Source organism: Lucilia cuprina, chromosome 2, assembly GCF_022045245.1.
Source record: "Lucilia cuprina isolate Lc7/37 chromosome 2, ASM2204524v1, whole genome shotgun sequence".
Classification (NCBI taxonomy): Eukaryota; Metazoa; Arthropoda; class Insecta; order Diptera; family Calliphoridae; genus Lucilia; species Lucilia cuprina.
In genome coordinates this window covers 36,962,276-36,973,867 of record NC_060950.1, presented here as the reverse complement: position 1 = coordinate 36,973,867, position 11,592 = coordinate 36,962,276, and the positions used below count along the sequence as shown (strand labels likewise).

Sequence of the window (11,592 nt, the reverse complement as noted above, 5' to 3'; positions counted from 1 at the left end):
AAAAAAAACCCATATTACTTCTGCACTTTTGAATATAATACAACAAAATTTGTTATATGATCTTTTCTAGCACCAAAGACAAAGACTGTTAAAAAATTTGAAATCGGTCTATCCGGCCTTCATACAAAAAGACCCGAAAATATCACTTTTTAGCATTATTCTGTTAATTATAATACTTTCCAAAAATCGGCAGATCTAAAATATTTATAAGCCTAAACCTTTACGCCGATTTTCATTCAAGTTTAATTTCAGAAAAACACTTAAACGTCCGCAACTCACTCACAAGTAAGTTTTATATGAATTCAAGTAACACCCTGGAATTTGGCGAGGATCCAGTTTTTTATTTTTATCTATAAATTTGTTAAACATGTATATAGGTCGGCCATGTTTGACTGTACTTTCCTGTATACGTTATACATGTATACAGTGATGAAACTTAAAATCGGTTCAGATTCCACTAAGTTACTGAATTATAAGTTCATAAAGGTAGGAAAAACCGGGTTTTTACCCGTAACTCGAGATTTTGGAGGTGTTTGGCAAATTTCAAAAACATATTCCTGTTCTACTCGGATCCACCTTTCAGAAAAATCCCACGTATTTATTTTTGTCGCATAGTGTTATTTGTTGTAAGAACAGTTGATAATGAATATATGAAAATTTTTAAATATCTATAAAATAACTTTTTATGTATAAAAGTGAACATTTCAAAAGCATATATTTCACAAAATTGATGCTCTTTTTTATTGTATAGCCACAATTTCAGATTTTGACCTGAGATATCAGATGTCTAAATAAAAAATCTTCTAAGAGTGAAATGTAGCTATAGCCAAGTCATAAATATTAATATTTCATATGTAACGATTTGACTTGTGAAAAATTTCCTACTATTGCTCCTAAATTGTTGACTAAGAATTTTTGTCAACAACTGAAAGCGAAAGTATAAATGTGTAGTATTTTTATTATTTTAAACCAAAACTCTTCTCAAAACAAATAGTAGTGAATCCTTATCTAGCTACATGTTGCTATAAAATATATCACGTGGAAGTTTTTCGGTTGTAGTTTTGAGAGTCCTGCGGATACTTATTCAAGAGAGATTTTATATAGAATTTAAGAGTTAGAGAAATAAATCTCAAATATTAAATTATCATAATAATACTCGTAAAACAATTAAGCGAATGGTGAAAATAAAATATTCTTGGCAATACTATTAAATATATTTTCGGTAAATAAAAAACAGATAAAATGAAACGGAAACAAATTTTGGCCTGAATGAAAAGAAAATAGAAATCAGAAAACTGTAACACATGTGAATGCACTAAAATCCTTGTGATTACTGTGTAAAATGAATGTAAACAGAATTGAATGACCCAGTTCTCATTGGGGAACGACAAAAGTATTTTAAAATAAAAAATACATATATGGGAGTGTATGCATGAATGTTTGTTTGTTTGGTGGTTAGTTGGTCTGTTTATTTGTTTAGTTTTTAGAACAAAGCGACAAGCTTCAACACACAAAGTTGCAAAAAAGAAAAAAACATGAAATTGGGGACACATGGAGGATAGTGGAGAAATAAAAATAAATCAGGTTGGTTTTCTGTAATTGATGGAAATTAAATTTAATAATGGATTGAATAGAAAAGTGAAACGGAAAAATATGATTGTAAAAACAAAGTTTCGTAACTAAGTAAAACTTTAGATGTATTACTTGCATTCTTTACTTGTACTTTTCAAATAAATTCCAAATCTAATCTTTATACTTTTAATATATGTAACTAACCTTAGACAATTAATTAAATCCCTTAAAGAAGACAAAATATCTCTCTTTTTAAAAACAAAAGTTATTTATTAGTTTAAGAGTTGTTAATAAAAAGTTATTTAAAGCTTTCAAGAAGAGTAAAACAACAACACTTACCCAGTCAACAATGTAAATGTAAAGCTCTCTTGTTACAAGGCGCCTGTCCTATTTTCTCTCTCTCTTTATAATAAATTTCTCTCTTTTACTCTCTCATACGTTTAGTATAGATTGTAATAGATTATTTATGATGCTCGGCTGTGGTGTAACGAATGTTACCAGAAAAAAACATGTTGAACGCGCGAACATATTACGGCGAATTCGCAAACTTATGCTACCTTCTGCCAGCCATTTGTTGTCGTACTCAATATAAATGTGTCTATTTTTATGCTAAAAGTGTTCTTGTTTGGTAGGTCGTCGTGGCGAATGGCACAATTCATAAACAGTTACAAAACTTAGTCGGTGTTTAGTTCTTAATAGGAGTCCTTTAGCTACGGGCACAAATGTCGGCTTACTTAATAAAAAAGCATTTACTCCAAAATAAACAGTAAAAATACAACAATCAAGTGTTGGTGAAAAGATATGAAAACAAATCAAAAATAAATAAATAAATAAAGAAATGTCAAAATTTTATTAAATAAATAAAAAAAGAAAACAAAACAAAAATCGCATTTAAAACAGAAATAGTGTTATAACAAGAAATAACCATAGGGGCGTATGAGTGATTTGAAATTAACATCTAATAAAAATATAAAGCATACGTCTAGGTAAATAAAAAAATTAATTTAATTTAATTACAAATTACCAAATAAAAAATAATAAATAATATTTGTATTTGTAACAAAAGTGTTCTTAACCACAAATGAAATTTCATTATGCAAAAAAGTAAAAACCGGTGTTGAGTATGCAATTTATTTACACAAACAAAAAACCGCATTGTCACTCACTCGCACACATTACAAAACAAGTATGAAAGTAAGGCCGGTTAAGACCGACTGTATAATTACTTTACAACCGCATGTTATAAAAGTTATTAATTAAAATATGCTGTTTGTTGACATCAATAATATCATAACTAGTGTTATGTACTGGCATTTTAAAGAGATTTATGTACACTAAATTGATTTTCGGAAAAAGAAGCGTAATGGTTTCCACATATAATTAAATGGCTGTTTAAAAAATCAAGGATGTTTGCCTTTAAAATGTTTCGTTGCTAAAGTTTTTTTAAAATGGTGTAAATAATTGTCGAGTTATTATAAATAATTTAGTTTAAAATGGCATTGTATTTTATTTGATCTAGGATTTTTATGGCAATTCAAAGGGATTCATTTTGTTTAAATAATCTTTCACATTACGACTTGTAGTTTAATACAATTAAAACAGACGGAAGGACAAATTTTAATCGACTCTTACTTTGTTCATACTTTTAGCATGTTACCAATATCAGCATAAACAGATAATATTCTCTCGACTGGGGAAAATATAATTAAACTAGAAAATTTTTAGGTACTGGTAGTGTAAATAAATATGTATAAATGTTTGCGTATTAACAAAAGCAACTTACAATATGAAAAGTTAAAATACAAACAAATGCTGTCAAGTTCATTTGACAAATGATACAAAATGTCAAGCAAACAAACAAACAATAGTAGCAGGAAAAAAACAGCAATATCTACAGTAACTAGAAGAAACATTTTAGGAAACGGGTTGACATCACAAGTTTTTTTACATACATTAATATTATTATTTCTACTATGCTCTTTTGCTATTAGAATCCTTTACCCATGTTCATTGTAATTAAAATTACAACAATATGCTTTTGCTTTACACTCTAAAATTTATACATGTGGGCGGGAAAATAGTTGTGTTAAGTTGAAACATAGATACATTTCGCTATTAGATTTGCAGTTAGTTCTTATTCTTATTAAAAATTTCTAAAAGAAAATGTTTACAGCTAATTTTTTATCCACATATGCCCAAATACATTTACCTACTAATGTACACCTGTGTACTGTTATATTTATAGTAATACCAGAGCACACAAACACATATATTTGTGTTAGAACATAAATTTATATTACACCCATACTAAAAGAAACAACAACAGCAACTAAAACAATAACAACATGTGCAACTAGTGATAATTGTGTTGGTTGGTTGTCTGTAACGACACCTCTGTGCGGCAGAAAGATCTCACTACTGATGAATATATGCGTGTCTGTCTATGAGTTTTTAGCATATATGTGTGTATATTAAGCATCTCAAAGTGTCTGTGGTCCCTATGAGTTGGTGTGCGTGTGTTTCATTTTTATGCAAAATAAATTTTAATGAATATTTATGAGACAAATGTGTGTTTTATAAACACAAGCGTACCAATCCTGTTTTTGTCTCTTTGTGTGTAAAGTTTTCAAATATTCCAAATTTTTTGTTGAAAATTTCATTTAACTTTACAACGTGCAAAAAGTTTATATAATTTTTACCTAAATAATAGACCAAGAATATTGAAAATTATTTATGTAAATGAAAAGTAGTTGAGCAGCGGTAAAATAATAATTCACAGCAAAAAAAAATAATAAAATAAAAAAGTTTAAGTAAATATATACAAAACAATAAATGAAAGTTTAAGTTATATACAATACAATAAATTATATTAGATTTTATTTAATAAATATTTCATGAAAATAAAATAAATATTACTAACGTTTTAAAATGATTTGTAACAGACAAATTTTTAAAAAGTCATTACGCCTAAATGAAAACACAATAAATTATATAGTGTTAAGCTAAAATAGTTTTTTTTTATATTTTTAATATAAAAAATTACTATTTCAAACAGTTATTAAAGTTTGATTTATTTGTGCTAGTGTAGGTAAGTTTTACTAAACATACATATACATAATTTGAAACATAAGGATTTTTAACAGTTTTTAGTATTGAAGGTCTAAACTAACACAAGATGTTAATGCTTAATTGTTATATCATCAAAATAACATTTTAATTATTCCTACAATTACAATTATTTTATTAACAAAAGCTTTAACATTTTTTAATTTTTATGGACATCATGCTAATTTTAATAATTTTCCCGAGGTTCCCTCGTTGTACTACTCTGATTTTTCATGCATGCAATCTCGATAAAATCTAAACCGCAACGAATTTCGGATAACTTTAAAATTCGTATTTAGACGAAGAATGTGTGTGCCGAATTTCATCGAAATCGTAGGGTGTTATGTTCATAATCCTATTTTTTGTTTGAAATTTTTTGAAATGAAACTCGTTCATTCGTAATTAGTAGGTAATTCAAACTTAATTATATGCTGCTAATATGTTTGTTCATTAACAAAAAATTCTTACAAATTATCACTAATTGTTTATGTATTTCAATATAAATTTTTAAATATTTTTTGTGAAAATTACTAACAACTCATTAGTAAATTTGGATTTAAGTAAATTTCGTCTAACTCAAACATTATAAGCAGGGCAAGAATTTCTATGCAAATGCATGTTTTTAATCAGTAAATCGAAATAACTTTTAACTAGTTTTCTTTTCGAATCAAAGAATTTGCTACAAAATGGCATCGATTTGTTGTTGCATATTTTTGCAAATATTGTTATATAAGCATAAATTGCATATTTTGCTTTAAATTGCAAGAATTTTGCATATTCCAACATTTTTATACCATATTTTGCATATTTTTTAATTTTTCTAATACCCCATTTACACATACACGAAGTGTAGTACTTATGAGATTTCGAGCCAAATGTAGTTGATTTTTACTATATTTCCCATATAAACAAAAAATTTACTTCGTAACTAGGTTTTGTTAAAATCTACTCAAAATCTAATAGTTTTTAGCGATTCAACTCTGTTTTTTCTTAAAAAATACTAAAAAGTACGACTCTACACAAGAAAAAGGAGAAAAACAAAACAAAAAAAATAATATGTCAACAAAATTTTTATAAATTGAAAAACATGAATGAAAAGTTTATTTAAAATAGAAGTTATATTATATTTAAATATCTAATTTTTTATTTTAAATAAAATGTTAATAAATAACCAATTGTTTGTTCTTATTTTTCACATCAAACACAATTTCAAGAAATATTCGAAAAAATGAAATCTTCTTAAATGCCAAAAATAGTAAGTGTAATCGGTCTAGATTTTTAAAAAGATTTTAAACGAAATCTACTAGATTTCGTGTATGTGTAAATGGGGTATATAACAACTTGTTTTGTTTTTTTCCGTATTTCATATTTTTACAACATATTTGGTATTTACATATTTAGATTTTTTTTAAATAAATATCAAAAAATTTCGATTTAACAACAAAATACTAGGTTCAATGAAATACAGTTTTACATTGCTTTATCTAATTTTTAAAACCACAATAGTACGTAAAGTATTTTGAGTTTGTTCTGCTAATTGTTACGTCCAAAATATTGGTTCACTATTAATTTCTGAGTCTGTCCATCTGTGTGTCAATATAAAGAGATAACTTGACGAAATATTGTGCTTACATCTTACACATTTTTAGTGCATATTTTCTCATTTTGTAGTGCATATAACAAGCTCATATTTTAAATTTTTGCTCTAAAAATAAGAAATATAACAAATAATAATAAGAAATTGGACTATGGCATTGTTTTACCACAATAATAATCCTTCTCTTCACAAACGTGTTGTATGTTACTTCAATATACTTGTATTTTTTGTACATACGTTTACCGTATTTTACAATTCGAAAAAGGTTTTTAAATAATTTTTTTTGACAATTAATTTTTCTGTATTGAAAACTTTTATTAAATATTTATTGATTAGATTTAAGCAAAAAATAAAAAAATTACGAAAGTAGCATATTTGTCCTTTTTTGCACGATTTTTTACAACTATTTATGTTTAGAAATAGTCTTAAAAGTGGTTGGAGCTCTTATACAAAAATCTACCATACATTCTAAGAGTTAGGTATCGAATAATAACTCCTTTAGGTACCAACTGACAAGCCTCAATTTCTTAATATTCTTTGAAATATACTTTTAGATTTGTAATTCTCATAAACAATTTCTCAATAATGATGAGTTAAATAGATGATATTTACATATGACATTGCTGTTGACGACCTGTAGCGGGGACAGAAAATGTATTACAATTTGGTAGAATTACTAAAAAAGTAAAATGGCGAACTCAAACCCGAATATAACTAACTAATTAATAAGATCTTTTATTATATGATCATATATTTTGTAATTCTTAGCTAAAATTTTGTGGGCGAATCATGTAACTCAGTTTGTAATTGGGGGTTGAATGAAGAGTGAGAGAGTGTATGACGAATAATTGTATGGTGTGAACGGGGCATGACAATAAAGGAAGAAATGTTTCTGAGTTTTAATGTCCGTTCGTTAAACTGTTGCCATCCTGTTTTTCCAATAACAATACGTAGTATCATACATAACGGTGAGCTGAATATATTTTTTAACGCTAATTATAATCAATCTTGAAAAAAACAAATATGCTGTAATCTTATATTTTTGCAAAATTTTTTGCGTTTGCAGAGAATATCTAATAAACAACTACACAAATAAAACGATAATAATTATTAATATTTTAATGGTTTTACATAGGTATACTATGAAAATATAATTGAATTCACCATTTACACTTATTTTTCGGTCGTAGACTTACTCCGTTTTGAAAAATCGGGATTTTTGATTATTTAAATTTAAAAAAACAAAACTCACACGCATAAAAAGTAAATAAATATATGAAACTAGAGTCCATTTGATATATATATATATATATATATGCTTAGTTCTTCATAATTAGTTTGTATGTCTATGAGTAAAAACTTTTTTTCAAAATTTAAGGCCGAGTTTTTCTGATAAAGACAATTTTCATTCTTTGGTTAATTAAACCTGGTTTAATATATGTTTCGTGTTTTTCAGTTATCAGTAAAGTTATATATTATCTTAGTTTAACTGAGTGTAATTGGCCAATTAAACTCAAATTATAAGTGAGAAAACACAATTAACAAGAACAATAAAACAATGATTTCGGAAGAAAAAAAACTTATTATTTTGCAATTTTTTTATTTGTTTTGTTTTATTTATTATTGTTTAAAATGTTTATTTAACATTTTTCCAAAATTTTAATTTTACAAAAGTATTGTTTGCAAAAAACAGCTGTTCATTGTTTATGTTTTTAAGTGAAAAGTTGGCAATACTAACAAAGTTAACTAAGCATAAATCTAAAACTGAAAAACACAATCATCGGTTAAAGTCCGACTAAATTTGTTCCAAATTTAATCTAACAGCAAGTTAAGCCTAGTTTAACTTAGGAGTAAGAAACCCGCCCTAAGAAAATAAAATGTCAACTCATAAAAATTCTCACTTTAAAATGAAATGTCTCCCGATTTTTACCCAACTTTTCAAAGCGACGTTTTTCTGTGTCTTTTTGACATACTTACAGTGTTATTGGCCTGTAAACTTGCGGACACGATAAATTCCTTTTGCTCTATGCAACATATTCTACCCTCATTTCTATCAATGGCTTAGAAGTGCAGCCATCTTGTTGCTGTATTGAAAATATAACAAAACATATTTGTTTTCAAGTTCGTTTTCATTAATAAAATTTTATTCGTATGTTTTTATATAAAATGTATTTTTTTATAAAAGTTGAAATGAATATTGTTCTATTGTGAGCGCTAAAAATGTAACACATTATGAGGATGTGAGTAACCTTTTGTAAGTATTACAAAATATATTAGTAACATTTTGAATCGTTTATTTATATATTTTTTTTTTATTAATAAAATAATAATCAGGAAAAGTAGTGGCCGTTACGATCAATTGCGAATTGATTCTTAGAGAGTTTTACATTGATTTGAATGTTATTTTTAGAATAATATTCGGAAATAATTTTTTTATTTTTGTGTGTTATAAGTCCACTTTTTAAAGGTTAGTTTGTTAGTCAATATGTTTAAGACTATTTTTAATAAATGTTGAAAAACAATCAATTTGATTTTTTTATAATTAATACTACCCTCTCATATTTAATCTGATTGCATTGGTTATTTTATTTATATTTGTTCTCAAAACATATACAAGTAAATTTAAATACTAATCCATTGGGAACATTTATTTATTTATGTATGTATTGAATCGTAAGAAACACATATACACAAATAAGTAAATAAGTATTTTCGATTACGCGTACTATTGAACAATCCAGTTATTTAAACGTAAAAATGGAAGCACGATTACATATACATACATACTTACTTACGTATGTACAGATGTATGTACGCATTATTTTTATATCCGCTTTTTATTTATGGTTGGTATTTATTCACACAAATACACATAAAAAATATTTGAATTTATATTTACTTTTACCTGTTTTGAACTTTTCATTTTTATTTTACAACATTCAGGTTCCAAAAATAAAAAAGTAAAAAATAGTATACATATTAATCCTTTGATTTTGCCAATAAAAATGCAAAACGTATTTTTTTATTACGAAACTACGTTACTTTCTTTAAAAAGCAATATTAAATGTCATATATTTTGCTTTGGAGTTAAGGTAAGCGAATAAAATTGTAATCTTATCAAGTTTATTGCAAAATTTCCGATGAAGTTATATTTATTATGAAACTAAAAAGATTTTATCTAGGTCTGATAAAAATGTGCACCTGGAACACACATACATATGTCTATCTGTGGTGAAAAGGCAAAAGTAATTTTTAGAAGAACGTTTTAAAGTTATAAATTCTATTACAAAAATATAGTATCTGTAGTAATCTGATCTTTATGAAAAATTTACACAATATAGAGTTGAGTACTGGAATTTTAATAACTAGAGATATTTACTTTTTATTTTTTGCCACAGAAATGTTGACAATATGTAATTAAATTAAAAATACCACTACGAAAGACATACTTTCTATGTTTAAGTAAATTGTCCGACTCCAATGCCAACACATGGGACACTAGTTGCGCAAAGTGTACTTTATGGGTACAATGACGAAATTAAACAAATTAGGAGACATTGAAATTAAAAAGTTTCAAACTCCTTTTCTCTTTTAAACTTCTTAAATTAAGTGCAAAAACCCGATTTGCAAATGTCCGATTTCAACCATTTTTAATAAAGTTGTCTCGGAAATTACTACATGTACTTGCGCACCAGGTTTACATGGACACACAGATGACATTAAGTGTCCATTTAATCGAGCTTTATTTCAATCCTTTTCAAAGTTTTATCAAAATTATTTAATTCACAGTTTAACAACCGAGCCTTTACGACGCGCAGCAAAAAGTATTATATTTCATATTTTTAGTTGATCTGGTTATTACTTAAAATATATAGGCGGATGTACAGATGTAAATCGTTTTTAAAATTAAACACAATTTTAAGGAGTAGTTGCAGCCGGAATTTTTAAAAGATTTTAAAAGTCAAATATATACTATAAAATTTTCATAACAGTATTCTTTATACAAGTTTTTAAGATAATGAAAGTTTGGTTTTATGAGTTTAAAAATGTCATTGAATCAAAGAATTTTTAGAAACCTTATCTTATATAATATTTTTAGCTTATATTGCACTCACCAGGAAGTTATTAACGGTAAATCTATTTCCGGAAATATATAACTTTGTATGCGAGCTATGAGAAATTTCCGATCGATTGTTATGATTAAAAATAAAATTGATCTCTGATCAATAAAAACTTTGCAGAACACAATTCAGTTAATTATCTTTAGTAGTTTCTGAGAAATCTACTCAAGAAATAGGTATAAAGCGTAATTCTTTTCGTAGTCTGAAATTTTTACTCATAACTTTTTAATTTGTGAACCAATTTTTATAAACTTTATATCTATGCAACTCAAATGTACATAATCGTTCTAGTACATCATTTAATTCATATTTCTTTACACTTTATATACTATCACTCTCATTTATTATTTCTTTATTTTGTAAAAAATTGTACCGTTACTTTTAGTAATATCCTTTTTACGTTGTCAATTGTTTACTATTGATCTTTATGAGTTAGTTTACTTCGCTGTTTATTCGCTAACAATTTTCAAAAGCAAACTTCTTAGTGAATTTAGTCCAGTTTTATCGTAAGCGTGTTTAAACCAAACAGACTGATTTAATTCTGCCAATTAAATCGAAAGAATTTCATGAGGGTCTCACAAAAATATTTGTTGGTATTACATACGGAATGACAAACGTATAACTACCCTTTATCACCACTGATGGTGGTGGAGTGTATAAAAATTCAAAAATAACTTAAAAATTTTAATTGGTCACACAAGGGTAAAATGCGAAAATATATTATCAAATAATTTTAGTACAATAAAGTATTTTCGATTTTATTAAAATGGGTCTCAAAAATTCCATAATTTTACACTTATTACAGAAAAATAATCTTAAAATATTTTCAAATTTTTTTTGGTCCACAAAAATATTTTTGGTGGATTAGAGAAGCATATTATTTTTGCGTTGTGCCAAAATTGTCGTAATTTTTATACCCTACACCACTTTAGTGGGGAGGGTATATTGGGTTTGTACTGATGTTTGTAACGCACAATAATATTGGTCCTATACCCACCTTAAAGTATACCAATCGGTTCAGAATCAATTTCTGAGTCGATTTAGCTTTTGAAGATAATTTAATGAAATTTGGTACATGATCTTCTATTGTCCCAGGGACGAACCTTATTGAAGATGGTTAAGATCGGTCCATTATTTCACCTAGCCCCCATACAACTGTACCCCCGAATAGGGCTTGTAAACATTGTAATCAAACTC

General features: G+C 26.6%; 1 protein-coding gene across 3 annotated transcripts in view; it reads left to right on the top strand.

Annotated features, from left to right (window-relative positions):
• The first annotated feature begins 2,213 nt into the window (after positions 1-2,213).
• LOC111674971 (Down syndrome cell adhesion molecule-like protein 1) overlaps positions 2,214-11,592 on the top strand; it is a 324,845-nt gene continuing 315,466 nt past the window's right edge. For all 3 annotated transcript variants that reach the window (XM_046951346.1, XM_046951349.1, XM_046951354.1), the window contains exon 1: positions 2,214-2,558. The gene's annotated coding sequence lies outside the window, so the exon portion shown is untranslated. The remainder of the gene's footprint in view (positions 2,559-11,592) is intronic.